This window comes from Garra rufa, unplaced genomic scaffold (genome assembly GCF_049309525.1).
Source record: "Garra rufa unplaced genomic scaffold, GarRuf1.0 hap1_unplaced_007, whole genome shotgun sequence".
NCBI lineage: Eukaryota > Metazoa > Chordata > Actinopteri > Cypriniformes > Cyprinidae > Garra > Garra rufa.
This window is the reverse complement of record NW_027394282.1, coordinates 1,215,789-1,240,302: the sequence shown is the minus strand read 5'-3', so window position 1 is coordinate 1,240,302 and position 24,514 is coordinate 1,215,789. Positions and strand designations below refer to the sequence as shown.

Here is a 24,514-nt window from a genome sequence, read left to right as displayed (position 1 = left end):
CACCAATGCTCGGAAAGGAGGGAGAACGTTTGGAATTAACACCGCATTTACGAGTATATTGCCCACTGCTAAACTTCGTCAACCTATAGATAAAGTGAACAAGTTTTATAGGCATTTGACGAATATAGACGGACTAATGAGTTTCTGAAAAGATTCGGCAGGGAACGGGGGTTGGTCGGTATGCAAAGGTTGGAGCTCCTTCAAGTAAATCAGGCTTCATTTTAAAGAACCTTACACACATGCAAGCACACACACAACTTAATTAAAAGCACTCCGTTCCTGCATTGGCCGGGAATCGGACCCGGGTCTCCCGCGTGGCAGGCGAGAATTCTACCACTGAACCACCAATGCTCGGCTGGGAGACTTTCGGCCTTCACATTGCCCTGGATTTAGTAATGGTGCGTAACTGTTACACGTCAAATCCAGGTAAAGGGGGGTTGGGTCAATATGCAAAGTTTGGAGCTCCTTCTAGCAAATCAGGCTTGGCCTTCAAGGCTCATTTTAAAGAATCCCACACACATGCAAACACACACCCCTTACTTAAAAGAACTCTGTTCCTGCATTTGCCCGGGAATCAGAGCCAGGCCTCCTGTGTGGCAGGCGAGAATGGATGATGGAAGAGACTTTTTAACTTTTACTCCTCCCATTTGGAGTGAGGGGGAGATGAAAATCTTATCGGCACCCTAGATTACCCTTTGTGAGTATAGTGGTTTACCACAGGGAGCGCACATGCTCAAGCGCATGGGCACACAACTCGAGTTTCTCTTCATAGACGCATAAATCTTTCGCCTTTTACTAAAGATTTCCGTGGAGGGGAACCTTTCCGAGTGACCTGTATTTTTGGGTGCTCTGCTCACAGCAGAGCTGCACTGCAGTTTCAATAGCAGACTAAATCTGACCACACACCAATGTGCATTGGAGCAAAGCGTGCTTTCTCGTGGACCGTGTTTGCAGCCTTTGCGCTTCCTGTGTCGCAACTTCACATTTTTTTCAGCCAGCATGGAAAGACAGCACTCTCATGACATGATGGGATCCAAACCTTGGGCTTCAGCTACTTTGGCCCTGTCAGTGACTTATGTACTTCCAGCATTCTTTTCTGCTCACAACAGAGCTGTATTGGAGTGTCAAGAGTAAAACTGGCCACCAGCCAATGGGCGGTGGAACGAAGCGCGCCTCACCACGTTCTGTACTTGCGGCCTTTGCGCTTTCTGCGTCGCAGCTCCAGATTTCTTTAGCCCGCATGGAAAGACAGCACTCTCTCGTACATGACGGGATACAAACAAAGATGGCTTCAGCTCCTTTTGCCCTATCATTGACTTGTGCGTTTCAAGCATTCTTTTCAGATGGCTAAAAGCTGGAGTCGGGAACTTGTGTTGGTGGTATAGTGGTGAGCATAGCTGCCTTCCAAGCAGTTGACCCGGGTTCGATTCCCGGCCAACGCATTTGTTTTGGCTCTGGCTGACGTTGAAGCAGAACTCCTTCTGTGACCTCTGTCAGCACCAAAATCTTTTGGATGAGTCGTTCAGCAGCAGGAAAGAGCTGGGTCTCCCCGTCGGGGAATCGAACCCCGGTCTTCCGCGTGACAGGCGGAGATACTGTCCACTATACTAACGAGGAGCTGTACCCGCTGTGCTTCGCCCCCAGCCGACTTGACTTCACCGACATCAGCATAAGGAGCCACTACTCCATGAAAAAAACAAATCAACCTGCCTTGATCTTATTGAGTCTCCCAATATCTTGAATGCTACACATTACAGGGGGTCCTCATTTGGACCACTTTACTATTATTACTATTTTTTTTTACTTTTCATAATGGGAACATGAAAAAAAGGATGGGAAATCATGTGGCAGTAACATCGCATTTACGTGGATCATATCGCCCACTGCTAGAATTCTACCACTGAACCACCAATGCTCGGAAAGGAGGGAGAACGTTTGGAATTAACACCGCATTTACGAGTATATTGCCCACTGCTAAACTTCGTCAACCTATAGATAAAGTGAACAAGTTTTATAGGCATTTGACGAATATAGACGGACTAATGAGTTTCTGAAAAGATTCGGCAGGGAACGGGGGTTGGTCGGTATGCAAAGGTTGGAGCTCCTTCAAGTAAATCAGGCTTCATTTTAAAGAACCTTACACACATGCAAGCACACACACAACTTAATTAAAAGCACTCCGTTCCTGCATTGGCCGGGAATCGGACCCGGGTCTCCCGCGTGGCAGGCGAGAATTCTACCACTGAACCACCAATGCTCAGCTGGGAGACTTTCGGCCTTCACATTGCCCTGGATTTAGTAATGGTGCGTAACTGTTACACGTCAAATCCAGGTAAAGGGGGGTTGGGTCAATATGCAAAGTTTGGAGCTCCTTCTAGCAAATCAGGCTTGGCCTTCAAGGCTCATTTTAAAGAATCCCACACACATGCAAACACACACCCCTTACTTAAAAGAACTCTGTTCCTGCATTTGCCCGGGAATCAGAGCCAGGCCTCCTGTGTGGCAGGCGAGAATGGATGATGGAAGAGACTTTTTAACTTTTACTCCTCCCATTTGGAGTGAGGGGGAGATGAAAATCTTATCGGCACCCTAGATTACCCTTTGTGAGTATAGTGGTTTACCACAGGGAGCGCACATGCTCAAGCGCATGGGCACACAACTCGAGTTTCTCTTCATAGACGCATAAATCTTTCGCCTTTTACTAAAGATTTCCGTGGAGGGGAACCTTTCCGAGTGACCTGTATTTTTGGGTGCTCTGCTCACAGCAGAGCTGCACTGCAGTTTCAATAGCAGACTAAATCTGACCACACACCAATGTGCATTGGAGCAAAGCGTGCTTTCTCGTGGACCGTGTTTGCAGCCTTTGCGCTTCCTGTGTCGCAACTTCACATTTTTTTTCAGCCAGCATGGAAAGACAGCACTCTCATGACATGATGGGATCCAAACCTTGGGCTTCAGCTACTTTGGCCCTGTCAGTGACTTATGTACTTCCAGCATTCTTTTCTGCTCACAACAGAGCTGTATTGGAGTGTCAAGAGTAAAACTGGCCACCAGCCAATGGGCGGTGGAACGAAGCGCGCCTCACCACGTTCTGTACTTGCGGCCTTTGCGCTTTCTGCGTCGCAGCTCCAGATTTCTTTAGCCCGCATGGAAAGACAGCACTCTCTCGTACATGACGGGATACAAACAAAGATGGCTTCAGCTCCTTTTGCCCTATCAGTGACTTGTGCATTTCAAGCATTCTTTTCAGATGGCTAAAAGCTGGAGTCGGGAACTTGCGTTGGTGGTATAGTGGTGAGCATAGCTGCCTTCTAAGCAGTTGACCCGGGTTCGATTCCCGGCCAACGCATTTGTTTTGGCTCTGGCTGACGTTGAAGCAGAACTCCTTCTGTGACCTCTGTCAGCACCAAAATCTTTTGGATGAGTCGTTCAGCAGCAGCAAAGAGCTGGGTCTCCCCGTCAGGGAATCGAACCCCGGTCTTCCGCGTGACAGGCGGAGAAACTGTCCACTATACTAACGAGGAGCTGTACCCGCTGTTCTCCGCCCCCAGCCGACTTGACTTCACCGACATCAGCATAAGGAGCCACTACTCCATGAAAAAAACAAATCAACCTGCCTTGATCTTATTGAGTCTCCCAATATCTTGAATGCTACGCATTACAGGGGGTCCTCATTTGGACCACTTTACTATTATTACTATTTTTTTTTACTTTTCATAATGGGAACATGAAAAAAAGGATGGGAAATCATGTGGCAGTAACATCGCATTTACGTGGATCATATCGCCCACTGCTAGAATTCTACCACTGAACCACCAATGCTCGGAAAGGAGGGAGAACGTTTGGAATTAACACCGCATTTACGAGTATATTGCCCACTGCTAAACTTCGTCAACCTATAGATAAAGTGAACAAGTTTTATAGGCATTTGACGAATATAGACGGACTAATGAGTTTCTGAAAAGATTCGGCAGGGAACGGGGGTTGGTCGGTATGCAAAGGTTGGAGCTCCTTCAAGTAAATCAGGCTTCATTTTAAAGAACCTTACACACATGCAAGCACACACACAACTTAATTAAAAGCACTCCGTTCCTGCATTGGCCGGGAATCGGACCCGGGTCTCCCGCGTGGCAGGCGAGAATTCTACCACTGAACCACCAATGCTCGGCTGGGAGACTTTCGGCCTTCACATTGCCCTGGATTTAGTAATGGTGCGTAACTGTTACACGTCAAATCCAGGTAAAGGGGGGTTGGGTCAATATGCAAAGTTTGGAGCTCCTTCTAGCAAATCAGGCTTGGCCTTCAAGGCTCATTTTAAAGAATCCCACACACATGCAAACACACACCCCTTACTTAAAAGAACTCTGTTCCTGCATTTGCCCGGGAATCAGAGCCAGGCCTCCTGTGTGGCAGGCGAGAATGGATGATGGAAGAGACTTTTTAACTTTTACTCCTCCCATTTGGAGTGAGGGGGAGATGAAAATCTTATCGGCACCCTAGATTACCCTTTGTGAGTATAGTGGTTTACCACAGGGAGCGCACATGCTCAAGCGCATGGGCACACAACTCGAGTTTCTCTTCATAGACGCATAAATCTTTCGCCTTTTACTAAAGATTTCCGTGGAGGGGAACCTTTCCGAGTGACCTGTATTTTTGGGTGCTCTGCTCACAGCAGAGCTGCACTGCAGTTTCAATAGCAGACTAAATCTGACCACACACCAATGTGCATTGGAGCAAAGCGTGCTTTCTCGTGGACCGTGTTTGCAGCCTTTGCGCTTCCTGTGTCGCAACTTCACATTTTTTTTCAGCCAGCATGGAAAGACAGCACTCTCATGACATGATGGGATCCAAACCTTGGGCTTCAGCTACTTTGGCCCTGTCAGTGACTTATGTACTTCCAGCATTCTTTTCTGCTCACAACAGAGCTGTATTGGAGTGTCAAGAGTAAAACTGGCCACCAGCCAATGGGCGGTGGAACGAAGCGCGCCTCACCACGTTCTGTACTTGCGGCCTTTGCGCTTTCTGCGTCGCAGCTCCAGATTTCTTTAGCCCGCATGGAAAGACAGCACTCTCTCGTACATGACGGGATACAAACAAAGATGGCTTCAGCTCCTTTTGCCCTATCAGTGACTTGTGCATTTCAAGCATTCTTTTCAGATGGCTAAAAGCTGGAGTCGGGAACTTGCGTTGGTGGTATAGTGGTGAGCATAGCTGCCTTCTAAGCAGTTGACCCGGGTTCGATTCCCGGCCAACGCATTTGTTTTGGCTCTGGCTGACGTTGAAGCAGAACTCCTTCTGTGACCTCTGTCAGCACCAAAATCTTTTGGATGAGTCGTTCAGCAGCAGCAAAGAGCTGGGTCTCCCCGTCGGGGAATCGAACCCCGGTCTTCCGCGTGACAGGCGGAGATACTGTCCACTATACTAACGAGGAGCTGTACCCGCTGTTCTCCGCCCCCAGCCGACTTGACTTCACCGACATCAGCATAAGGAGCCACTACTCCATGAAAAAAACAAATCAACCTGCCTTGATCTTATTGAGTCTCCCAATATCTTGAATGCTACACATTACAGGGGGTCCTCATTTGGACCACTTTACTATTATTACTATTTTTTTTTACTTTTCATAATGGGAACATGAAAAAAAGGATGGGAAATCATGTGGCAGTAACATCGCATTTACGTGGATCATATCGCCCACTGCTAGAATTCTACCACTGAACCACCAATGCTCGGAAAGGAGGGAGAACGTTTGGAATTAACACCGCATTTACGAGTATATTGCCCACTGCTAAACTTCGTCAACCTATAGATAAAGTGAACAAGTTTTATAGGCATTTGACGAATATAGACGGACTAATGAGTTTCTGAAAAGATTCGGCAGGGAACGGGGGTTGGTCGGTATGCAAAGGTTGGAGCTCCTTCAAGTAAATCAGGCTTCATTTTAAAGAACCTTACACACATGCAAGCACACACACAACTTAATTAAAAGCACTCCGTTCCTGCATTGGCCGGGAATCGGACCCGGGTCTCCCGCGTGGCAGGCGAGAATTCTACCACTGAACCACCAATGCTCGGCTGGGAGACTTTCGGCCTTCACATTGCCCTGGATTTAGTAATGGTGCGTAACTGTTACACGTCAAATCCAGGTAAAGGGGGGTTGGGTCAATATGCAAAGTTTGGAGCTCCTTCTAGCAAATCAGGCTTGGCCTTCAAGGCTCATTTTAAAGAATCCCACACACATGCAAACACACACCCCTTACTTAAAAGAACTCTGTTCCTGCATTTGCCCGGGAATCAGAGCCAGGCCTCCTGTGTGGCAGGCGAGAATGGATGATGGAAGAGACTTTTTAACTTTTACTCCTCCCATTTGGAGTGAGGGGGAGATGAAAATCTTATCGGCACCCTAGATTACCCTTTGTGAGTATAGTGGTTTACCACAGGGAGCGCACATGCTCAAGCGCATGGGCACACAACTCGAGTTTCTCTTCATAGACGCATAAATCTTTCGCCTTTTACTAAAGATTTCCGTGGAGGGGAACCTTTCCGAGTGACCTGTATTTTTGGGTGCTCTGCTCACAGCAGAGCTGCACTGCAGTTTCAATAGCAGACTAAATCTGACCACACACCAATGTGCATTGGAGCAAAGCGTGCTTTCTCGTGGACCGTGTTTGCAGCCTTTGCGCTTCCTGTGTCGCAACTTCACATTTTTTTCAGCCAGCATGGAAAGACAGCACTCTCATGACATGATGGGATCCAAACCTTGGGCTTCAGCTACTTTGGCCCTGTCAGTGACTTATGTACTTCCAGAATTCTTTTCTGCTCACAACAGAGCTGTATTGGAGTGTCAAGAGTAAAACTGGCCACCAGCCAATGGGCGGTGGAACGAAGCGCGCCTCACCACGTTCTGTACTTGCGGCCTTTGCGCTTTCTGCGTCGCAGCTCCAGATTTCTTTAGCCCGCATGGAAAGACAGCACTCTCTCGTACATGACGGGATACAAACAAAGATGGCTTCAGCTCCTTTTGCCCTATCATTGACTTGTGCATTTCAAGCATTCTTTTCAGATGGCTAAAAGCTGGAGTCGGGAACTTGCGTTGGTGGTATAGTGGTGAGCATAGCTGCCTTCCAAGCAGTTGACCCGGGTTCGATTCCCGGCCAACACATTTGTTTTGGCTCTGGCTGACGTTGAAGCAGAACTCCTTCTGTGACCTCTGTCAGCACCAAAATCTTTTGGATGAGTCGTTCAGCAGCAGGAAAGAGCTGGGTCTCCCCGTCGGGGAATCGAACCCCGGTCTTCCGCGTGACAGGCGGAGATACTGTCCACTATACTAACGAGGAGCTGTACCCGCTGTGCTTCGCCCCCAGCCGACTTGACTTCACCGACATCAGCATAGGGAGCCACTACTCAATGAAAAAAACAAATCAACCTGCCTTGATCTTATTGAGTCTCCCAATATCTTGAATGCTACACATTACAGGGGGTCCTCATTTGGACCACTTTACTATTATTACTATTTTTTTTTACTTTTCATAATGGGAACATGAAAAAAAGGATGGGAAATCATGTGGCAGTAACATCGCATTTACGTGGATCATATCGCCCACTGCTAGAATTCTACCACTGAACCACCAATGCTCGGAAAGGAGGGAGAACGTTTGGAATTAACACCGCATTTACGAGTATATTGCCCACTGCTAAACTTCGTCAACCTATAGATAAAGTGAACAAGTTTTATAGGCATTTGACGAATATAGACGGACTAATGAGTTTCTGAAAAGATTCGGCAGGGAACGGGGGTTGGTCGGTATGCAAAGGTTGGAGCTCCTTCAAGTAAATCAGGCTTCATTTTAAAGAACCTTACACACATGCAAGCACACACACAACTTAATTAAAAGCACTCCGTTCCTGCATTGGCCGGGAATCGGACCCGGGTCTCCCGCGTGGCAGGCGAGAATTCTACCACTGAACCACCAATGCTCGGCTGGGAGACTTTCGGCCTTCACATTGCCCTGGATTTAGTAATGGTGCGTAACTGTTACACGTCAAATCCAGGTAAAGGGGGGTTGGGTCAATATGCAAAGTTTGGAGCTCCTTCTAGCAAATCAGGCTTGGCCTTCAAGGCTCATTTTAAAGAATCCCACACACATGCAAACACACACCCCTTACTTAAAAGAACTCTGTTCCTGCATTTGCCCGGGAATCAGAGCCAGGCCTCCTGTGTGGCAGGCGAGAATGGATGATGGAAGAGACTTTTTAACTTTTACTCCTCCCATTTGGAGTGAGGGGGAGATGAAAATCTTATCGGCACCCTAGATTACCCTTTGTGAGTATAGTGGTTTACCACAGGGAGCGCACATGCTCAAGCGCATGGGCACACAACTCGAGTTTCTCTTCATAGACGCATAAATCTTTCGCCTTTTACTAAAGATTTCCGTGGAGGGGAACCTTTCCGAGTGACCTGTATTTTTGGGTGCTCTGCTCACAGCAGAGCTGCACTGCAGTTTCAATAGCAGACTAAATCTGACCACACACCAATGTGCATTGGAGCAAAGCGTGCTTTCTCGTGGACCGTGTTTGCAGCCTTTGCGCTTCCTGTGTCGCAACTTCACATTTTTTTCAGCCAGCATGGAAAGACAGCACTCTCATGACATGATGGGATCCAAACCTTGGGCTTCAGCTACTTTGGCCCTGTCAGTGACTTATGTACTTCCAGCATTCTTTTCTGCTCACAACAGAGCTGTATTGGAGTGTCAAGAGTAAAACTGGCCACCAGCCAATGGGCGGTGGAACGAAGCGCGCCTCACCACGTTCTGTACTTGCGGCCTTTGCGCTTTCTGCGTCGCAGCTCCAGATTTCTTTAGCCCGCATGGAAAGACAGCACTCTCTCGTACATGACGGGATACAAACAAAGATGGCTTCAGCTCCTTTTGCCCTATCATTGACTTGTGCGTTTCAAGCATTCTTTTCAGATGGCTAAAAGCTGGAGTCGGGAACTTGTGTTGGTGGTATAGTGGTGAGCATAGCTGCCTTCCAAGCAGTTGACCCGGGTTCGATTCCCGGCCAACGCATTTGTTTTGGCTCTGGCTGACGTTGAAGCAGAACTCCTTCTGTGACCTCTGTCAGCACCAAAATCTTTTGGATGAGTCGTTCAGCAGCAGGAAAGAGCTGGGTCTCCCCGTCGGGGAATCGAACCCCGGTCTTCCGCGTGACAGGCGGAGATACTGTCCACTATACTAACGAGGAGCTGTACCCGCTGTGCTTCGCCCCCAGCCGACTTGACTTCACCGACATCAGCATAAGGAGCCACTACTCCATGAAAAAAACAAATCAACCTGCCTTGATCTTATTGAGTCTCCCAATATCTTGAATGCTACACATTACAGGGGGTCCTCATTTGGACCACTTTACTATTATTACTATTTTTTTTTACTTTTCATAATGGGAACATGAAAAAAAGGATGGGAAATCATGTGGCAGTAACATCGCATTTACGTGGATCATATCGCCCACTGCTAGAATTCTACCACTGAACCACCAATGCTCGGAAAGGAGGGAGAACGTTTGGAATTAACACCGCATTTACGAGTATATTGCCCACTGCTAAACTTCGTCAACCTATAGATAAAGTGAACAAGTTTTATAGGCATTTGACGAATATAGACGGACTAATGAGTTTCTGAAAAGATTCGGCAGGGAACGGGGGTTGGTCGGTATGCAAAGGTTGGAGCTCCTTCAAGTAAATCAGGCTTCATTTTAAAGAACCTTACACACATGCAAGCACACACACAACTTAATTAAAAGCACTCCGTTCCTGCATTGGCCGGGAATCGGACCCGGGTCTCCCGCGTGGCAGGCGAGAATTCTACCACTGAACCACCAATGCTCAGCTGGGAGACTTTCGGCCTTCACATTGCCCTGGATTTAGTAATGGTGCGTAACTGTTACACGTCAAATCCAGGTAAAGGGGGGTTGGGTCAATATGCAAAGTTTGGAGCTCCTTCTAGCAAATCAGGCTTGGCCTTCAAGGCTCATTTTAAAGAATCCCACACACATGCAAACACACACCCCTTACTTAAAAGAACTCTGTTCCTGCATTTGCCCGGGAATCAGAGCCAGGCCTCCTGTGTGGCAGGCGAGAATGGATGATGGAAGAGACTTTTTAACTTTTACTCCTCCCATTTGGAGTGAGGGGGAGATGAAAATCTTATCGGCACCCTAGATTACCCTTTGTGAGTATAGTGGTTTACCACAGGGAGCGCACATGCTCAAGCGCATGGGCACACAACTCGAGTTTCTCTTCATAGACGCATAAATCTTTCGCCTTTTACTAAAGATTTCCGTGGAGGGGAACCTTTCCGAGTGACCTGTATTTTTGGGTGCTCTGCTCACAGCAGAGCTGCACTGCAGTTTCAATAGCAGACTAAATCTGACCACACACCAATGTGCATTGGAGCAAAGCGTGCTTTCTCGTGGACCGTGTTTGCAGCCTTTGCGCTTCCTGTGTCGCAACTTCACATTTTTTTTCAGCCAGCATGGAAAGACAGCACTCTCATGACATGATGGGATCCAAACCTTGGGCTTCAGCTACTTTGGCCCTGTCAGTGACTTATGTACTTCCAGCATTCTTTTCTGCTCACAACAGAGCTGTATTGGAGTGTCAAGAGTAAAACTGGCCACCAGCCAATGGGCGGTGGAACGAAGCGCGCCTCACCACGTTCTGTACTTGCGGCCTTTGCGCTTTCTGCGTCGCAGCTCCAGATTTCTTTAGCCCGCATGGAAAGACAGCACTCTCTCGTACATGACGGGATACAAACAAAGATGGCTTCAGCTCCTTTTGCCCTATCAGTGACTTGTGCATTTCAAGCATTCTTTTCAGATGGCTAAAAGCTGGAGTCGGGAACTTGCGTTGGTGGTATAGTGGTGAGCATAGCTGCCTTCTAAGCAGTTGACCCGGGTTCGATTCCCGGCCAACGCATTTGTTTTGGCTCTGGCTGACGTTGAAGCAGAACTCCTTCTGTGACCTCTGTCAGCACCAAAATCTTTTGGATGAGTCGTTCAGCAGCAGCAAAGAGCTGGGTCTCCCCGTCAGGGAATCGAACCCCGGTCTTCCGCGTGACAGGCGGAGAAACTGTCCACTATACTAACGAGGAGCTGTACCCGCTGTTCTCCGCCCCCAGCCGACTTGACTTCACCGACATCAGCATAAGGAGCCACTACTCCATGAAAAAAACAAATCAACCTGCCTTGATCTTATTGAGTCTCCCAATATCTTGAATGCTACGCATTACAGGGGGTCCTCATTTGGACCACTTTACTATTATTACTATTTTTTTTTACTTTTCATAATGGGAACATGAAAAAAAGGATGGGAAATCATGTGGCAGTAACATCGCATTTACGTGGATCATATCGCCCACTGCTAGAATTCTACCACTGAACCACCAATGCTCGGAAAGGAGGGAGAACGTTTGGAATTAACACCGCATTTACGAGTATATTGCCCACTGCTAAACTTCGTCAACCTATAGATAAAGTGAACAAGTTTTATAGGCATTTGACGAATATAGACGGACTAATGAGTTTCTGAAAAGATTCGGCAGGGAACGGGGGTTGGTCGCTATGCAAAGGTTGGAGCTCCTTCAAGTAAATCAGGCTTCATTTTAAAGAACCTTACACACATGCAAGCACACACACAACTTAATTAAAAGCACTCCGTTCCTGCATTGGCCGGGAATCGGACCCGGGTCTCCCGCGTGGCAGGCGAGAATTCTACCACTGAACCACCAATGCTCGGCTGGGAGACTTTCGGCCTTCACATTGCCCTGGATTTAGTAATGGTGCGTAACTGTTACACGTCAAATCCAGGTAAAGGGGGGTTGGGTCAATATGCAAAGTTTGGAGCTCCTTCTAGCAAATCAGGCTTGGCCTTCAAGGCTCATTTTAAAGAATCCCACACACATGCAAACACACACCCCTTACTTAAAAGAACTCTGTTCCTGCATTTGCCCGGGAATCAGAGCCAGGCCTCCTGTGTGGCAGGCGAGAATGGATGATGGAAGAGACTTTTTAACTTTTACTCCTCCCATTTGGAGTGAGGGGGAGATGAAAATCTTATCGGCACCCTAGATTACCCTTTGTGAGTATAGTGGTTTACCACAGGGAGCGCACATGCTCAAGCGCATGGGCACACAACTCGAGTTTCTCTTCATAGACGCATAAATCTTTCGCCTTTTACTAAAGATTTCCGTGGAGGGGAACCTTTCCGAGTGACCTGTATTTTTGGGTGCTCTGCTCACAGCAGAGCTGCACTGCAGTTTCAATAGCAGACTAAATCTGACCACACACCAATGTGCATTGGAGCAAAGCGTGCTTTCTCGTGGACCGTGTTTGCAGCCTTTGCGCTTCCTGTGTCGCAACTTCACATTTTTTTTCAGCCAGCATGGAAAGACAGCACTCTCATGACATGATGGGATCCAAACCTTGGGCTTCAGCTACTTTGGCCCTGTCAGTGACTTATGTACTTCCAGCATTCTTTTCTGCTCACAACAGAGCTGTATTGGAGTGTCAAGAGTAAAACTGGCCACCAGCCAATGGGCGGTGGAACGAAGCGCGCCTCACCACGTTCTGTACTTGCGGCCTTTGCGCTTTCTGCGTCGCAGCTCCAGATTTCTTTAGCCCGCATGGAAAGACAGCACTCTCTCGTACATGACGGGATACAAACAAAGATGGCTTCAGCTCCTTTTGCCCTATCAGTGACTTGTGCATTTCAAGCATTCTTTTCAGATGGCTAAAAGCTGGAGTCGGGAACTTGCGTTGGTGGTATAGTGGTGAGCATAGCTGCCTTCTAAGCAGTTGACCCGGGTTCGATTCCCGGCCAACGCATTTGTTTTGGCTCTGGCTGACGTTGAAGCAGAACTCCTTCTGTGACCTCTGTCAGCACCAAAATCTTTTGGATGAGTCGTTCAGCAGCAGCAAAGAGCTGGGTCTCCCCGTCGGGGAATCGAACCCCGGTCTTCCGCGTGACAGGCGGAGATACTGTCCACTATACTAACGAGGAGCTGTACCCGCTGTTCTCCGCCCCCAGCCGACTTGACTTCACCGACATCAGCATAAGGAGCCACTACTCCATGAAAAAAACAAATCAACCTGCCTTGATCTTATTGAGTCTCCCAATATCTTGAATGCTACACATTACAGGGGGTCCTCATTTGGACCACTTTACTATTATTACTATTTTTTTTTACTTTTCATAATGGGAACATGAAAAAAAGGATGGGAAATCATGTGGCAGTAACATCGCATTTACGTGGATCATATCGCCCACTGCTAGAATTCTACCACTGAACCACCAATGCTCGGAAAGGAGGGAGAACGTTTGGAATTAACACCGCATTTACGAGTATATTGCCCACTGCTAAACTTCGTCAACCTATAGATAAAGTGAACAAGTTTTATAGGCATTTGACGAATATAGACGGACTAATGAGTTTCTGAAAAGATTCGGCAGGGAACGGGGGTTGGTCGGTATGCAAAGGTTGGAGCTCCTTCAAGTAAATCAGGCTTCATTTTAAAGAACCTTACACACATGCAAGCACACACACAACTTAATTAAAAGCACTCCGTTCCTGCATTGGCCGGGAATCGGACCCGGGTCTCCCGCGTGGCAGGCGAGAATTCTACCACTGAACCACCAATGCTCGGCTGGGAGACTTTCGGCCTTCACATTGCCCTGGATTTAGTAATGGTGCGTAACTGTTACACGTCAAATCCAGGTAAAGGGGGGTTGGGTCAATATGCAAAGTTTGGAGCTCCTTCTAGCAAATCAGGCTTGGCCTTCAAGGCTCATTTTAAAGAATCCCACACACATGCAAACACACACCCCTTACTTAAAAGAACTCTGTTCCTGCATTTGCCCGGGAATCAGAGCCAGGCCTCCTGTGTGGCAGGCGAGAATGGATGATGGAAGAGACTTTTTAACTTTTACTCCTCCCATTTGGAGTGAGGGGGAGATGAAAATCTTATCGGCACCCTAGATTACCCTTTGTGAGTATAGTGGTTTACCACAGGGAGCGCACATGCTCAAGCGCATGGGCACACAACTCGAGTTTCTCTTCATAGACGCATAAATCTTTCGCCTTTTACTAAAGATTTCCGTGGAGGGGAACCTTTCCGAGTGACCTGTATTTTTGGGTGCTCTGCTCACAGCAGAGCTGCACTGCAGTTTCAATAGCAGACTAAATCTGACCACACACCAATGTGCATTGGAGCAAAGCGTGCTTTCTCGTGGACCGTGTTTGCAGCCTTTGCGCTTCCTGTGTCGCAACTTCACATTTTTTTCAGCCAGCATGGAAAGACAGCACTCTCATGACATGATGGGATCCAAACCTTGGGCTTCAGCTACTTTGGCCCTGTCAGTGACTTATGTACTTCCAGAATTCTTTTCTGCTCACAACAGAGCTGTATTGGAGTGTCAAGAGTAAAACTGGCCACCAGCCAATGGGCGGTGGAACGAAGCGCGCCTCACCACGTTCTGTACTTGCGGCCTTTGCGCTTTCTGCGTCGCAGCTCCAGATTTCTTTAGCCCGCATGGAAAGACAGCACTCTCTCGTACATGACGGGATACAAACAAAGATGGCTTCAGCTCCTTTTGCCCTATCATTGACTTGTGCATTTCAAGCATTCTTTTCAGATGGCTAAAAGCTGGAGTCGGGAACTTGCGTTGGTGGTATAGTGGTGAGCATAGCTGCCTTCCAAGCAGTTGACCCGGGTTCGATTCCCGGCCAACACATTTGTTTTGGCTCTGGCTGACGTTGAAGCAGAACTCCTTCTGTGACCTCTGTCAGCACCAAAATCTTTTGGATGAGTCGTTCAGCAGCAGGAAAGAGCTGGGTCTCCCCGTCGGGGAATCGAACCCCGGTCTTCCGCGTGACAGGCGGAGATACTGTCCACTATACTAACGAGGAGCTGTACCCGCTGTGCTTCGCCCCCAGCCGACTTGACTTCACCGACATCAGCATAGGGAGCCACTACTCAATGAAAAAAACAAATCAACCTGCCTTGATCTTATTGAGTCTCCCAATATCTTGAATGCTACACATTACAGGGGGTCCTCATTTGGACCACTTTACTATTATTACTATTTTTTTTTACTTTTCATAATGGGAACATGAAAAAAAGGATGGGAAATCATGTGGCAGTAACATCGCATTTACGTGGATCATATCGCCCACTGCTAGAATTCTACCACTGAACCACCAATGCTCGGAAAGGAGGGAGAACGTTTGGAATTAACACCGCATTTACGAGTATATTGCCCACTGCTAAACTTCGTCAACCTATAGATAAAGTGAACAAGTTTTATAGGCATTTGACGAATATAGACGGACTAATGAGTTTCTGAAAAGATTCGGCAGGGAACGGGGGTTGGTCGGTATGCAAAGGTTGGAGCTCCTTCAAGTAAATCAGGCTTCATTTTAAAGAACCTTACACACATGCAAGCACACACACAACTTAATTAAAAGCACTCCGTTCCTGCATTGGCCGGGAATCGGACCCGGGTCTCCCGCGTGGCAGGCGAGAATTCTACCACTGAACCACCAATGCTCGGCTGGGAGACTTTCGGCCTTCACATTGCCCTGGATTTAGTAATGGTGCGTAACTGTTACACGTCAAATCCAGGTAAAGGGGGGTTGGGTCAATATGCAAAGTTTGGAGCTCCTTCTAGCAAATCAGGCTTGGCCTTCAAGGCTCATTTTAAAGAATCCCACACACATGCAAACACACACCCCTTACTTAAAAGAACTCTGTTCCTGCATTTGCCCGGGAATCAGAGCCAGGCCTCCTGTGTGGCAGGCGAGAATGGATGATGGAAGAGACTTTTTAACTTTTACTCCTCCCATTTGGAGTGAGGGGGAGATGAAAATCTTATCGGCACCCTAGATTACCCTTTGTGAGTATAGTGGTTTACCACAGGGAGCGCACATGCTCAAGCGCATGGGCACACAACTCGAGTTTCTCTTCATAGACGCATAAATCTTTCGCCTTTTACTAAAGATTTCCGTGGAGGGGAACCTTTCCGAGTGACCTGTATTTTTGGGTGCTCTGCTCACAGCAGAGCTGCACTGCAGTTTCAATAGCAGACTAAATCTGACCACACGCCAATGTGCATTGGAGCAAAGCGTGCTTTCTCGTGGACCGTGTTTGCAGCCTTTGCGCTTCCTGTGTCGCAACTTCACATTTTTTTTCAGCCAGCATGGAAAGACAGCACTCTCATGACATGATGGGATCCAAACCTTGGGCTTCAGCTACTTTGGCCCTGTCAGTGACTTATGTACTTCCAGCATTCTTTTCTGCTCACAACAGAGCTGTATTGGAGTGTCAAGAGTAAAACTGGCCACCAGCCAATGGGCGGTGGAACGAAGCGCGCCTCACCACGTTCTGTACTTGCGGCCTTTGCGCTTTCTGCGTCGCAGCTCCAGATTTCTTTAGCCCGCATGGAAAGACAGCACTCTCTCGTACATGACGGGATACAAACAAAGATGGCTTCAGCTCCTTTTGCCCTATCAGTGACTTGTGCATTTCAAGCATTCTTTTCAGATGGCTAAAAGCTGGAGTCGGGAACTTGCGTTGGTGGTATAGTGGTGAGCATAGCTGCCTTCTAAGCAGTTGACCCGGGTTCGATTCCCGGCCAACGCATTTGTTTTGGCTCTGGCTGACGTTGAAGCAGAACTCCTTCTGTGACCTCTGTCAGCACCAAAATCTTTTGGATGAGTCGTTCAGCAGCAGCAAAGAGCTGGGTCTCCCCGTCAGGGAATCGAACCCCGGTCTTCCGCGTGACAGGCGGAGATACTGTCCACTATACTAACGAGGAGCTGTACCCACTGTTCTCCGCCCCCAGCCGACTTGACTTCACCGACATCAGCATAAGGAGCCACTACTCCATGAAAAAAACAAATCAACCTGCCTTGATCTTATTGAGTCTCCCAATATCTTGAATGCTACACATTACAGGGGGTCCTCATTTGGACCACTTTACTATTATTACTATTTTTTTTTACTTTTCATAATGGGAACATGAAAAAAAGGATGGGAAATCATGTGGCAGTAACATCGCATTTACGTGGATCATATCGCCCACTGCTAGAATTCTACCACTGAACCACCAATGCTCGGAAAGGAGGGAGAACGTTTGGAATTAACACCGCATTTACGAGTATATTGCCCACTGCTAAACTTCGTCAACCTATAGATAAAGTGAACAAGTTTTATAGGCATTTGACGAATATAGACGGACTAATGAGTTTCTGAAAAGATTCGGCAGGGAACGGGGGTTGGTCGGTATGCAAAGGTTGGAGCTCCTTCAAGTAAATCAGGCTTCATTTTAAAGAACCTTACACACATGCAAGCACACACACAACTTAATTAAAAGCACTCCGTTCCTGCATTGGCCGGGAATCGGACCCGGGTCTCCCGCGTGGCAGGCGAGAATTCTACCACTGAACCACCAATGCTCGGCTGGGAGACTTTCGGCCTTCACATTGCCCTGGATTTAGTAATGGTGCGTAACTGTTACACGTCAAATCCAGGTAAAGGGGGGTTGGGTCAATATGCAAAGTTTGGAGCTCCTTCTAGCAAATCAGGCTTGGCCTTCAAGGCTCATTTTAAAGAATCCCACACACATGCAAACACACACCCCTTACTTAAAAGAACTCTGTTCCTGCATTTGCCCGGGAATCAGAGCCAGGCCTCCTGTGTGGCAGGCGAGAATGGATGATGGAAGAGACTTTTTAACTTTTACTCCTCCCATTTGGAGTGAGGGGGAGATGAAAATCTTATCGGCACCCTAGATTACCCTTTGTGAGTATAGTGGTTTACCACAGGGAGCGCACATGCTCAAGCGCATGGGCACACAACTCGAGTTTCTCTTCATAGACGCATAAATCTTTCGCCTTTTACTAAAGATTTCCGTGGAGGGGAACCTTTCCGAGTGACCTGTATTTTTGGGTGCTCTGCTCACAGCAGAGCTGCACTGCAGTTTCAATAGCAGACTAAATCTGACCACACACCAATGTGCATTGGAGCAAAGCGTGCTTTCTCGTGGACCGTGTTTGCAGCCTTTGCGCTTCCTGTGTCGCAACTTCACATTTTTTTTCAGCCAGCATGGAAAGACAGCACTCTCATGACATGATGGGATCCAAACCTTGGGCTTCAGCTACTTTGGCCCTGTCAGTGACTTATGTACTTCCAGCATTCTTTTCTGCTCACAACAGAGCTGTATTGGAGTGTCAAGAGTAAAACTGGCCACCAGCCAATGGGCGGTGGAACGAAGCGCGCCTCACCACGTTCTGTACTTGCGGCCTTTGCGCTTTCTGCGTCGCAGCTCCAGATTTCTTTAGCCCGCATGGAAAGACAGCACTCTCTCGTACATGACGGGATACAAACAAAGATGGCTTCAGCTCCTTTTGCCCTATCAGTGACTTGTGCATTTCAAGCATTCTTTTCAGATGGCTAAAAGCTGGAGTCGGGAACTTGCGTTGGTGGTATAGTGGTGAGCATAGCTGCCTTCCAAGCAGTTGACCCGGGTTCGATTCCCGGCCAACGCATTTGTTTTGGCTCTGGCTGACGTTGAAGCAGAACTCCTTCTGTGACCTCTGTCAGCACCAAAATCTTTTGGATGAGTCGTTCAGCAGCAGCAAAGAGCTGGGTCTCCCCGTCGGGGAATCGAACCCCGGTCTTCCGCGTGACAGGCGGAGATACTGTCCACTATACTAACGAGGAGCTGTACCCACTGTTCTCCGCCCCCAGCCGACTTGACTTCACCGACATCAGCATAAGGAGCCACTACTCCATGAAAAAAACAAATCAACCTGCCTTGATCTTATTGAGTCTCCCAATATCTTGAATGCTACACATTACAGGGGGTCCTCATTTGGACCACTTTACTATTATTACTATTTTTTTTTACTTTTCATAATGGGAACATGAAAAAAAGGATGGGAAATCATGTGGCAGTAACATCGCATTTACGTGGATCATATCGCCCACTGCTAGAATTCTACCACTGAACCACCAATGCTCGGAAAGGAGGGAGAACGTTTGGAATTAACACCGCATTTACGAGTATATTGCCCACTGCTAAACTTCGTCAACCTATAGATAAAGTGAACAAGTTTTATAGGCATTTGACGAATATAGACGGACTAATGAGTTTCTGAAAAGATTCGGCAGGGAACGGGGGTTGGTCGGTATGCAAAGGTTGGAGCTCCTTCAAGTAAATCAGGCTTCATTTTAAAGAACCTTACACACATGCAAGCACACACACAACTTAATTAAAAGCACTCCGTTCCTGCATTGGCCGGGAATCGGACCCGGGTCTCCCGCGTGGCAGGCGAGAATTCTACCACTGAACCACCAATGCTCGGCTGGGAGACTTTCGGCCTTCACATTGCCCTGGATTTAGTAATGGTGCGTAACTGTTACACGTCAAATCCAGGTAAAGGGGGGTTGGGTCAATATGCAAAGTTTGGAGCTCCTTCTAGCAAATCAGGCTTGGCCTTCAAGGCTCATTTTAAAGAATCCCACACACATGCAAACACACACCCCTTACTTAAAAGAACTCTGTTCCTGCATTTGCCCGGGAATCAGAGCCAGGCCTCCTGTGTGGCAGGCGAGAATGGATGATGGAAGAGACTTTTTAACTTTTACTCCTCCCATTTGGAGTGAGGGGGAGATGAAAATCTTATCGGCACCCTAGATTACCCTTTGTGAGTATAGTGGTTTACCACAGGGAGCGCACATGCTCAAGCGCATGGGCACACAACTCGAGTTTCTCTTCATAGACGCATAAATCTTTCGCCTTTTACTAAAGATTTCCGTGGAGGGGAACCTTTCCGAGTGACCTGTATTTTTGGGTGCTCTGCTCACAGCAGAGCTGCACTGCAGTTTCAATAGCAGACTAAATCTGACCACACACCAATGTGCATTGGAGCAAAGCGTGCTTTCTCGTGGACCGTGTTTGCAGCCTTTGCGCTTCCTGTGTCGCAACTTCACATTTTTTTTCAGCCAGCATGGAAAGACAGCACTCTCATGACATGATGGGATCCAAACCTTGGGCTTCAGCTACTTTGGCCCTGTCAGTGACTTATGTACTTCCAGCATTCTTTTCTGCTCACAACAGAGCTGTATTGGAGTGTCAAGAGTAAAACTGGCCACCAGCCAATGGGCGGTGGAACGAAGCGCGCCTCACCACGTTCTGTACTTGCGGCCTTTGCGCTTTCTGCGTCGCAGCTCCAGATTTCTTTAGCCCGCATGGAAAGACAGCACTCTCTCGTACATGACGGGATACAAACAAAGATGGCTTCAGCTCCTTTTGCCCTATCAGTGACTTGTGCATTTCAAGCATTCTTTTCAGATGGCTAAAAGCTGGAGTCGGGAACTTGCGTTGGTGGTATAGTGGTGAGCATAGCTGCCTTCTAAGCAGTTGACCCGGGTTCGATTCCCGGCCAACGCATTTGTTTTGGCTCTGGCTGACGTTGAAGCAGAACTCCTTCTGTGACCTCTGTCAGCACCAAAATCTTTTGGATGAGTCGTTCAGCAGCAGCAAAGAGCTGGGTCTCCCCGTCGGGGAATCGAACCCCGGTCTTCCGCGTGACAGGCGGAGATACTGTCCACTATACTAACGAGGAGCTGTACCCGCTGTTCTCCGCCCCCAGCCGACTTGACTTCACCGACATCAGCATAAGGAGCCACTACTCCATGAAAAAAACAAATCAACCTGCCTTGATCTTATTGAGTCTCCCAATATCTTGAATGCTACACATTACAGGGGGTCCTCATTTGGACCACTTTACTATTATTACTATTTTTTTTTACTTTTCATAACGGGAACATGAAAAAAAGGATGGGAAATCATGTGGCAGTAACATCGCATTTACGTGGATCATATCGCCCACTGCTAGAATTCTACCACTGAACCACCAATGCTCGGAAAGGAGGGAGAACGTTTGGAATTAACACCGCATTTACGAGTATATTGCCCACTGCTAAACTTCGTCAACCTATAGATAAAGTGAACAAGTTTTATAGGCATTTGACGAATATAGAGTTTCTGAAAAGATTCGGCAGGGAACGGGGGTTGGTCGGTATGCAAAGGTTGGAGCTCCTTCAAGTAAATCAGGCTTCATTTTAAAGAACCTTACACACATGCAAGCACACACACAACTTAATTAAAAGCACTCCGTTCCTGCATTGGCCGGGAATCGGACCCGGGTCTCCCGCGTGGCAGGCGAGAAATCTACCACTGAACCACCAATGCTCGGCTGGGAGAACTTCGGCCTTCACATTGCCCTGGATTTAGTAATGGTGCGTAACTGTTACACGTCAAATCCAGGTAAAGGGGGGTTGGGTCAATATGCAAAGTTTGGAGCTCCTTCTAGCAAATCAGGCTTGGCCTTCAAGGCTCATTTTAAAGAATCCCACACACATGCAAACACACACCCCTTACTTAAAAGAACTCTGTTCCTGCATTTGCCCGGGAATCAGAGCCAGGCCTCCTGTGTGGCAGGCGAGAATGGATGATGGAAGAGACTTTTTAACTTTTACTCCTCCCATTTGGAGTGAGGGGGAGATGAAAATCTTATCGGCACCCTAGATTACCCTTTGTGAGTATAGTGGTTTACCACAGGGAGCGCACATGCTCAAGCGCATGGGCACACCACTCGAGTTTCTCTTCATAGACGCATAAATCTTTCGCCTTTTACTAAAGATTTCCGTGGAGGGGAACCTTTCCGAGTGACCTGTATTTTTGGGTGCTCTGCTCACAGCAGAGCTGCACTGCAGTTTCAATAGCAGACTAAATCTGACCACACACCAATGTGCATTGGAGCAAAGCGTGCTTTCTCGTGGACCGTGTTTGCAGCCTTTGCGCTTCCTGTGTCGCAACTTCACATTTTTTTTCAGCCAGCATGGAAAGACAGCACTCTCATGACATGATGGGATCCAAACCTTGGGCTTCAGCTACTTTGGCCCTGTCAGTGACTTATGTACTTCCAGCATTCTTTTCTGCTCACAACAGAGCTGTATTGGAGTGTCAAGAGTAAAACTGGCCACCAGCCAATGGGCGGTGGAACGAAGCGCGCCTCACCACGTTCTGTACTTGCGGCCTTTGCGCTTTCTGCGTCGCAGCTCCAGATTTCTTTAGCCCGCATGGAAAGACAGCACTCTCTCGTACATGACGGGATACAAACAAAGATGGCTTCAGCTCCTTTTGCCCTATCAGTGACTTGTGCATTTCAAGCATTCTTTTCAGATGGCTAAAAGCTGGAGTCGGGAACTTGGGTTGGTGGTATAGTGGTGAGCATAGCTGCCTTCCAAGCAGTTGACCCGGGTTCGATTCCCGGCCAACGCATTTGTTTTGGCTCTGGCTGACGTTGAAGCAGAACTCCTTCTGTGACCTCTGTCAGCACCAAAATCTTTTGGATGAGTCGTTCAGCAGCAGCAAAGAGCTGGGTCTCCCCGTCGGGGAATCGAACCCCGGTCTTCCGCGTGACAGGCGGAGATACTGTCCACTATACTAACGAGGAGCTGTACCCGCTGTGCTTCGCCCCCAGCCGACTTGACTTCACCGACATCAGCATAAGGAGCCACTACTCCATGAAAAAAACAAATCAACCTGCCTTGATCTTATTGAGTCTCCCAATATCTTGAATGCTACACATTACAGGGGTCCTCATTTGGACCACTTTACTATTATTACTATTTTTTTTTACTTTTCATAATGGGAACATGAAAAAAAGGATGGGAAATCATGTGGCAGTAACATCGCATTTACGTGGATCATATCGCCCACTGCTAGAATTCTACCACTGAACCACCAATGCTCGGAAAGGAGGGAGAACGTTTGGAATTAACACCGCATTTACGAGTATATTGCCCACTGCTAAACTTCGTCAACCTATAGATAAAGTGAACAAGTTTTATAGGCATTTGACGAATATAGACGGACTAATGAGTTTCTGAAAAGATTCGGCAGGGAACGGGGGTTGGTCGGTATGCAAAGGTTGGAGCTCCTTCAAGTAAATCAGGCTTCATTTTAAAGAACCTTACACACATGCAAGCACACACACAACTTAATTAAAAGCACTCCGTTCCTGCATTGGCCGGGATTCGGACCCGGGTCTCCCGCGTGGCAGGCGAGAATTCTACCACTGAACCACCAATGCTCGGCTGGGAGACTTTCGGCCTTCACATTGCCCTGGATTTAGTAATGGTGCGTAACTGTTACACGTCAAATCCAGGTAAAGGGGGGTTGGGTCAATATGCAAAGTTTGGAGCTCCTTCTAGCAAATCAGGCTTGGCCTTCAAGGCTCATTTTAAAGAATCCCACACACATGCAAACACACACCCCTTACTTAAAAGAACTCTGTTCCTGCATTTGCCCGGGAATCAGAGCCAGGCCTCCTGTGTGGCAGGCGAGAATGGATGATGGAAGAGACTTTTTAACTTTTACTCCTCCCATTTGGAGTGAGGGGGAGATGAAAATCTTATCGGCACCCTAGATTACCCTTTGTGAGTATAGTGGTTTACCACAGGGAGCGCACATGCTCAAGCGCATGGGCACACAACTCGAGTTTCTCTTCATAGACGCATAAATCTTTCGCCTTTTACTAAAGATTTCCGTGGAGGGGAACCTTTCCGAGTGACCTGTATTTTTGGGTGCTCTGCTCACAGCAGAGCTGCACTGCAGTTTCAATAGCAGACTAAATCTGACCACACACCAATGTGCATTGGAGCAAAGCGTGCTTTCTCGTGGACCGTGTTTGCAGCCTTTGCGCTTCCTGTGTCGCAACTTCACATTTTTTTCAGCCAGCATGGAAAGACAGCACTCTCATGACATGATGGGATCCAAACCTTGGGCTTCAGCTACTTTGGCCCTGTCAGTGACTTATGTACTTCCAGCATTCTTTTCTGCTCACAACAGAGCTGTATTGGAGTGTCAAGAGTAAAACTGGCCACCAGCCAATGGGCGGTGGAACGAAGCGCGCCTCACCACGTTCTGTACTTGCGGCCTTTGCGCTTTCTGCGTCGCAGCTCCAGATTTCTTTAGCCCGCATGGAAAGACAGCACTCTCTCGTACATGACGGGATACAAACAAAGATGGCTTCAGCTCCTTTTGCCCTATCATTGACTTGTGCATTTCAAGCATTCTTTTCAGATGGCTAAAAGCTGGAGTCGGGAACTTGCGTTGGTGGTATAGTGGTGAGCATAGCTGCCTTCCAAGCAGTTGACCCGGGTTCGATTCCCGGCCAACGCATTTGTTTTGGCTCTGGCTGACGTTGAAGCAGAACTCCTTCTGTGACCTCTGTCAGCACCAAAATCTTTTGGATGAGTCGTTCAGCAGCAGCAAAGAGCTGGGTCTCCCCGTCGGGGAATCGAACCCCGGTCTTCCGCGTGACAGGCGGAGATACTGTCCACTATACTAACGAGGAGCTGTACCCGCTGTGCTTCGCCCCCAGCC

General features: G+C 47.9%; 43 non-coding genes across 43 annotated transcripts; 21 read left to right on the top strand and 22 right to left on the bottom strand.

The window, feature by feature from the left end:
- Positions 1–280: 280 nt before the first annotated feature.
- trnag-gcc (transfer RNA glycine (anticodon GCC)) lies at positions 281–351 on the bottom strand. The gene has a single exon. It is a non-coding gene; the product is annotated as a tRNA-Gly (tRNA).
- Positions 352–750: 399 nt separating this feature from the next.
- On the top strand, positions 751–866 carry LOC141313358 (U5 spliceosomal RNA). The gene has a single exon (XR_012349431.1). It is a non-coding gene; the product is annotated as a U5 spliceosomal RNA (small nuclear RNA).
- A 679-nt stretch (positions 867–1,545) lies between these two features.
- trnad-guc (transfer RNA aspartic acid (anticodon GUC)) lies at positions 1,546–1,617 on the bottom strand. Its single transcript has one exon. It is a non-coding gene; the product is annotated as a tRNA-Asp (tRNA).
- A 569-nt stretch (positions 1,618–2,186) lies between these two features.
- trnag-gcc (transfer RNA glycine (anticodon GCC)) lies at positions 2,187–2,257 on the bottom strand. Its single transcript has one exon. It is a non-coding gene; the product is annotated as a tRNA-Gly (tRNA).
- Positions 2,258–2,656: 399 nt separating this feature from the next.
- Positions 2,657–2,772, top strand: LOC141313357 (U5 spliceosomal RNA). Its single transcript, XR_012349430.1, has one exon. It is a non-coding gene; the product is annotated as a U5 spliceosomal RNA (small nuclear RNA).
- A 505-nt stretch (positions 2,773–3,277) lies between these two features.
- trnar-ucu (transfer RNA arginine (anticodon UCU)) lies at positions 3,278–3,349 on the top strand. Its single transcript has one exon. It is a non-coding gene; the product is annotated as a tRNA-Arg (tRNA).
- Positions 3,350–4,093: 744 nt separating this feature from the next.
- On the bottom strand, positions 4,094–4,164 carry trnag-gcc (transfer RNA glycine (anticodon GCC)). Its single transcript has one exon. It is a non-coding gene; the product is annotated as a tRNA-Gly (tRNA).
- A 399-nt stretch (positions 4,165–4,563) lies between these two features.
- LOC141313356 (U5 spliceosomal RNA) lies at positions 4,564–4,679 on the top strand. The gene has a single exon (XR_012349429.1). It is a non-coding gene; the product is annotated as a U5 spliceosomal RNA (small nuclear RNA).
- Positions 4,680–5,184: 505 nt separating this feature from the next.
- trnar-ucu (transfer RNA arginine (anticodon UCU)) lies at positions 5,185–5,256 on the top strand. The gene has a single exon. It is a non-coding gene; the product is annotated as a tRNA-Arg (tRNA).
- Positions 5,257–5,359: 103 nt separating this feature from the next.
- trnad-guc (transfer RNA aspartic acid (anticodon GUC)) lies at positions 5,360–5,431 on the bottom strand. The gene has a single exon. It is a non-coding gene; the product is annotated as a tRNA-Asp (tRNA).
- A 569-nt stretch (positions 5,432–6,000) lies between these two features.
- trnag-gcc (transfer RNA glycine (anticodon GCC)) lies at positions 6,001–6,071 on the bottom strand. The gene has a single exon. It is a non-coding gene; the product is annotated as a tRNA-Gly (tRNA).
- A 399-nt stretch (positions 6,072–6,470) lies between these two features.
- On the top strand, positions 6,471–6,586 carry LOC141313354 (U5 spliceosomal RNA). The gene has a single exon (XR_012349428.1). It is a non-coding gene; the product is annotated as a U5 spliceosomal RNA (small nuclear RNA).
- A 679-nt stretch (positions 6,587–7,265) lies between these two features.
- Positions 7,266–7,337, bottom strand: trnad-guc (transfer RNA aspartic acid (anticodon GUC)). Its single transcript has one exon. It is a non-coding gene; the product is annotated as a tRNA-Asp (tRNA).
- Positions 7,338–7,906: 569 nt separating this feature from the next.
- Positions 7,907–7,977, bottom strand: trnag-gcc (transfer RNA glycine (anticodon GCC)). Its single transcript has one exon. It is a non-coding gene; the product is annotated as a tRNA-Gly (tRNA).
- Positions 7,978–8,376: 399 nt separating this feature from the next.
- Positions 8,377–8,492, top strand: LOC141313353 (U5 spliceosomal RNA). The gene has a single exon (XR_012349427.1). It is a non-coding gene; the product is annotated as a U5 spliceosomal RNA (small nuclear RNA).
- Positions 8,493–9,171: 679 nt separating this feature from the next.
- Positions 9,172–9,243, bottom strand: trnad-guc (transfer RNA aspartic acid (anticodon GUC)). The gene has a single exon. It is a non-coding gene; the product is annotated as a tRNA-Asp (tRNA).
- A 569-nt stretch (positions 9,244–9,812) lies between these two features.
- trnag-gcc (transfer RNA glycine (anticodon GCC)) lies at positions 9,813–9,883 on the bottom strand. Its single transcript has one exon. It is a non-coding gene; the product is annotated as a tRNA-Gly (tRNA).
- A 399-nt stretch (positions 9,884–10,282) lies between these two features.
- LOC141313352 (U5 spliceosomal RNA) lies at positions 10,283–10,398 on the top strand. Its single transcript, XR_012349426.1, has one exon. It is a non-coding gene; the product is annotated as a U5 spliceosomal RNA (small nuclear RNA).
- A 505-nt stretch (positions 10,399–10,903) lies between these two features.
- trnar-ucu (transfer RNA arginine (anticodon UCU)) lies at positions 10,904–10,975 on the top strand. Its single transcript has one exon. It is a non-coding gene; the product is annotated as a tRNA-Arg (tRNA).
- A 744-nt stretch (positions 10,976–11,719) lies between these two features.
- Positions 11,720–11,790, bottom strand: trnag-gcc (transfer RNA glycine (anticodon GCC)). Its single transcript has one exon. It is a non-coding gene; the product is annotated as a tRNA-Gly (tRNA).
- A 399-nt stretch (positions 11,791–12,189) lies between these two features.
- Positions 12,190–12,305, top strand: LOC141313351 (U5 spliceosomal RNA). The gene has a single exon (XR_012349425.1). It is a non-coding gene; the product is annotated as a U5 spliceosomal RNA (small nuclear RNA).
- A 505-nt stretch (positions 12,306–12,810) lies between these two features.
- On the top strand, positions 12,811–12,882 carry trnar-ucu (transfer RNA arginine (anticodon UCU)). Its single transcript has one exon. It is a non-coding gene; the product is annotated as a tRNA-Arg (tRNA).
- Positions 12,883–12,985: 103 nt separating this feature from the next.
- Positions 12,986–13,057, bottom strand: trnad-guc (transfer RNA aspartic acid (anticodon GUC)). Its single transcript has one exon. It is a non-coding gene; the product is annotated as a tRNA-Asp (tRNA).
- A 569-nt stretch (positions 13,058–13,626) lies between these two features.
- On the bottom strand, positions 13,627–13,697 carry trnag-gcc (transfer RNA glycine (anticodon GCC)). Its single transcript has one exon. It is a non-coding gene; the product is annotated as a tRNA-Gly (tRNA).
- Positions 13,698–14,096: 399 nt separating this feature from the next.
- On the top strand, positions 14,097–14,212 carry LOC141313350 (U5 spliceosomal RNA). Its single transcript, XR_012349424.1, has one exon. It is a non-coding gene; the product is annotated as a U5 spliceosomal RNA (small nuclear RNA).
- Positions 14,213–14,891: 679 nt separating this feature from the next.
- trnad-guc (transfer RNA aspartic acid (anticodon GUC)) lies at positions 14,892–14,963 on the bottom strand. Its single transcript has one exon. It is a non-coding gene; the product is annotated as a tRNA-Asp (tRNA).
- Positions 14,964–15,532: 569 nt separating this feature from the next.
- On the bottom strand, positions 15,533–15,603 carry trnag-gcc (transfer RNA glycine (anticodon GCC)). Its single transcript has one exon. It is a non-coding gene; the product is annotated as a tRNA-Gly (tRNA).
- A 399-nt stretch (positions 15,604–16,002) lies between these two features.
- LOC141313349 (U5 spliceosomal RNA) lies at positions 16,003–16,118 on the top strand. The gene has a single exon (XR_012349422.1). It is a non-coding gene; the product is annotated as a U5 spliceosomal RNA (small nuclear RNA).
- A 505-nt stretch (positions 16,119–16,623) lies between these two features.
- Positions 16,624–16,695, top strand: trnar-ucu (transfer RNA arginine (anticodon UCU)). Its single transcript has one exon. It is a non-coding gene; the product is annotated as a tRNA-Arg (tRNA).
- A 744-nt stretch (positions 16,696–17,439) lies between these two features.
- On the bottom strand, positions 17,440–17,510 carry trnag-gcc (transfer RNA glycine (anticodon GCC)). Its single transcript has one exon. It is a non-coding gene; the product is annotated as a tRNA-Gly (tRNA).
- A 399-nt stretch (positions 17,511–17,909) lies between these two features.
- Positions 17,910–18,025, top strand: LOC141313348 (U5 spliceosomal RNA). Its single transcript, XR_012349421.1, has one exon. It is a non-coding gene; the product is annotated as a U5 spliceosomal RNA (small nuclear RNA).
- A 505-nt stretch (positions 18,026–18,530) lies between these two features.
- Positions 18,531–18,602, top strand: trnag-ucc (transfer RNA glycine (anticodon UCC)). Its single transcript has one exon. It is a non-coding gene; the product is annotated as a tRNA-Gly (tRNA).
- Positions 18,603–18,705: 103 nt separating this feature from the next.
- trnad-guc (transfer RNA aspartic acid (anticodon GUC)) lies at positions 18,706–18,777 on the bottom strand. The gene has a single exon. It is a non-coding gene; the product is annotated as a tRNA-Asp (tRNA).
- Positions 18,778–19,346: 569 nt separating this feature from the next.
- Positions 19,347–19,417, bottom strand: trnag-gcc (transfer RNA glycine (anticodon GCC)). The gene has a single exon. It is a non-coding gene; the product is annotated as a tRNA-Gly (tRNA).
- Positions 19,418–19,816: 399 nt separating this feature from the next.
- On the top strand, positions 19,817–19,932 carry LOC141313346 (U5 spliceosomal RNA). Its single transcript, XR_012349419.1, has one exon. It is a non-coding gene; the product is annotated as a U5 spliceosomal RNA (small nuclear RNA).
- A 505-nt stretch (positions 19,933–20,437) lies between these two features.
- Positions 20,438–20,509, top strand: trnar-ucu (transfer RNA arginine (anticodon UCU)). The gene has a single exon. It is a non-coding gene; the product is annotated as a tRNA-Arg (tRNA).
- Positions 20,510–20,612: 103 nt separating this feature from the next.
- Positions 20,613–20,684, bottom strand: trnad-guc (transfer RNA aspartic acid (anticodon GUC)). Its single transcript has one exon. It is a non-coding gene; the product is annotated as a tRNA-Asp (tRNA).
- Positions 20,685–21,712: 1,028 nt separating this feature from the next.
- LOC141313430 (U5 spliceosomal RNA) lies at positions 21,713–21,828 on the top strand. The gene has a single exon (XR_012349503.1). It is a non-coding gene; the product is annotated as a U5 spliceosomal RNA (small nuclear RNA).
- A 680-nt stretch (positions 21,829–22,508) lies between these two features.
- Positions 22,509–22,580, bottom strand: trnad-guc (transfer RNA aspartic acid (anticodon GUC)). The gene has a single exon. It is a non-coding gene; the product is annotated as a tRNA-Asp (tRNA).
- A 568-nt stretch (positions 22,581–23,148) lies between these two features.
- trnag-gcc (transfer RNA glycine (anticodon GCC)) lies at positions 23,149–23,219 on the bottom strand. Its single transcript has one exon. It is a non-coding gene; the product is annotated as a tRNA-Gly (tRNA).
- A 399-nt stretch (positions 23,220–23,618) lies between these two features.
- Positions 23,619–23,734, top strand: LOC141313345 (U5 spliceosomal RNA). The gene has a single exon (XR_012349418.1). It is a non-coding gene; the product is annotated as a U5 spliceosomal RNA (small nuclear RNA).
- Positions 23,735–24,238: 504 nt separating this feature from the next.
- On the top strand, positions 24,239–24,310 carry trnag-ucc (transfer RNA glycine (anticodon UCC)). The gene has a single exon. It is a non-coding gene; the product is annotated as a tRNA-Gly (tRNA).
- Positions 24,311–24,413: 103 nt separating this feature from the next.
- Positions 24,414–24,485, bottom strand: trnad-guc (transfer RNA aspartic acid (anticodon GUC)). Its single transcript has one exon. It is a non-coding gene; the product is annotated as a tRNA-Asp (tRNA).
- Positions 24,486–24,514: the final 29 nt, after the last annotated feature.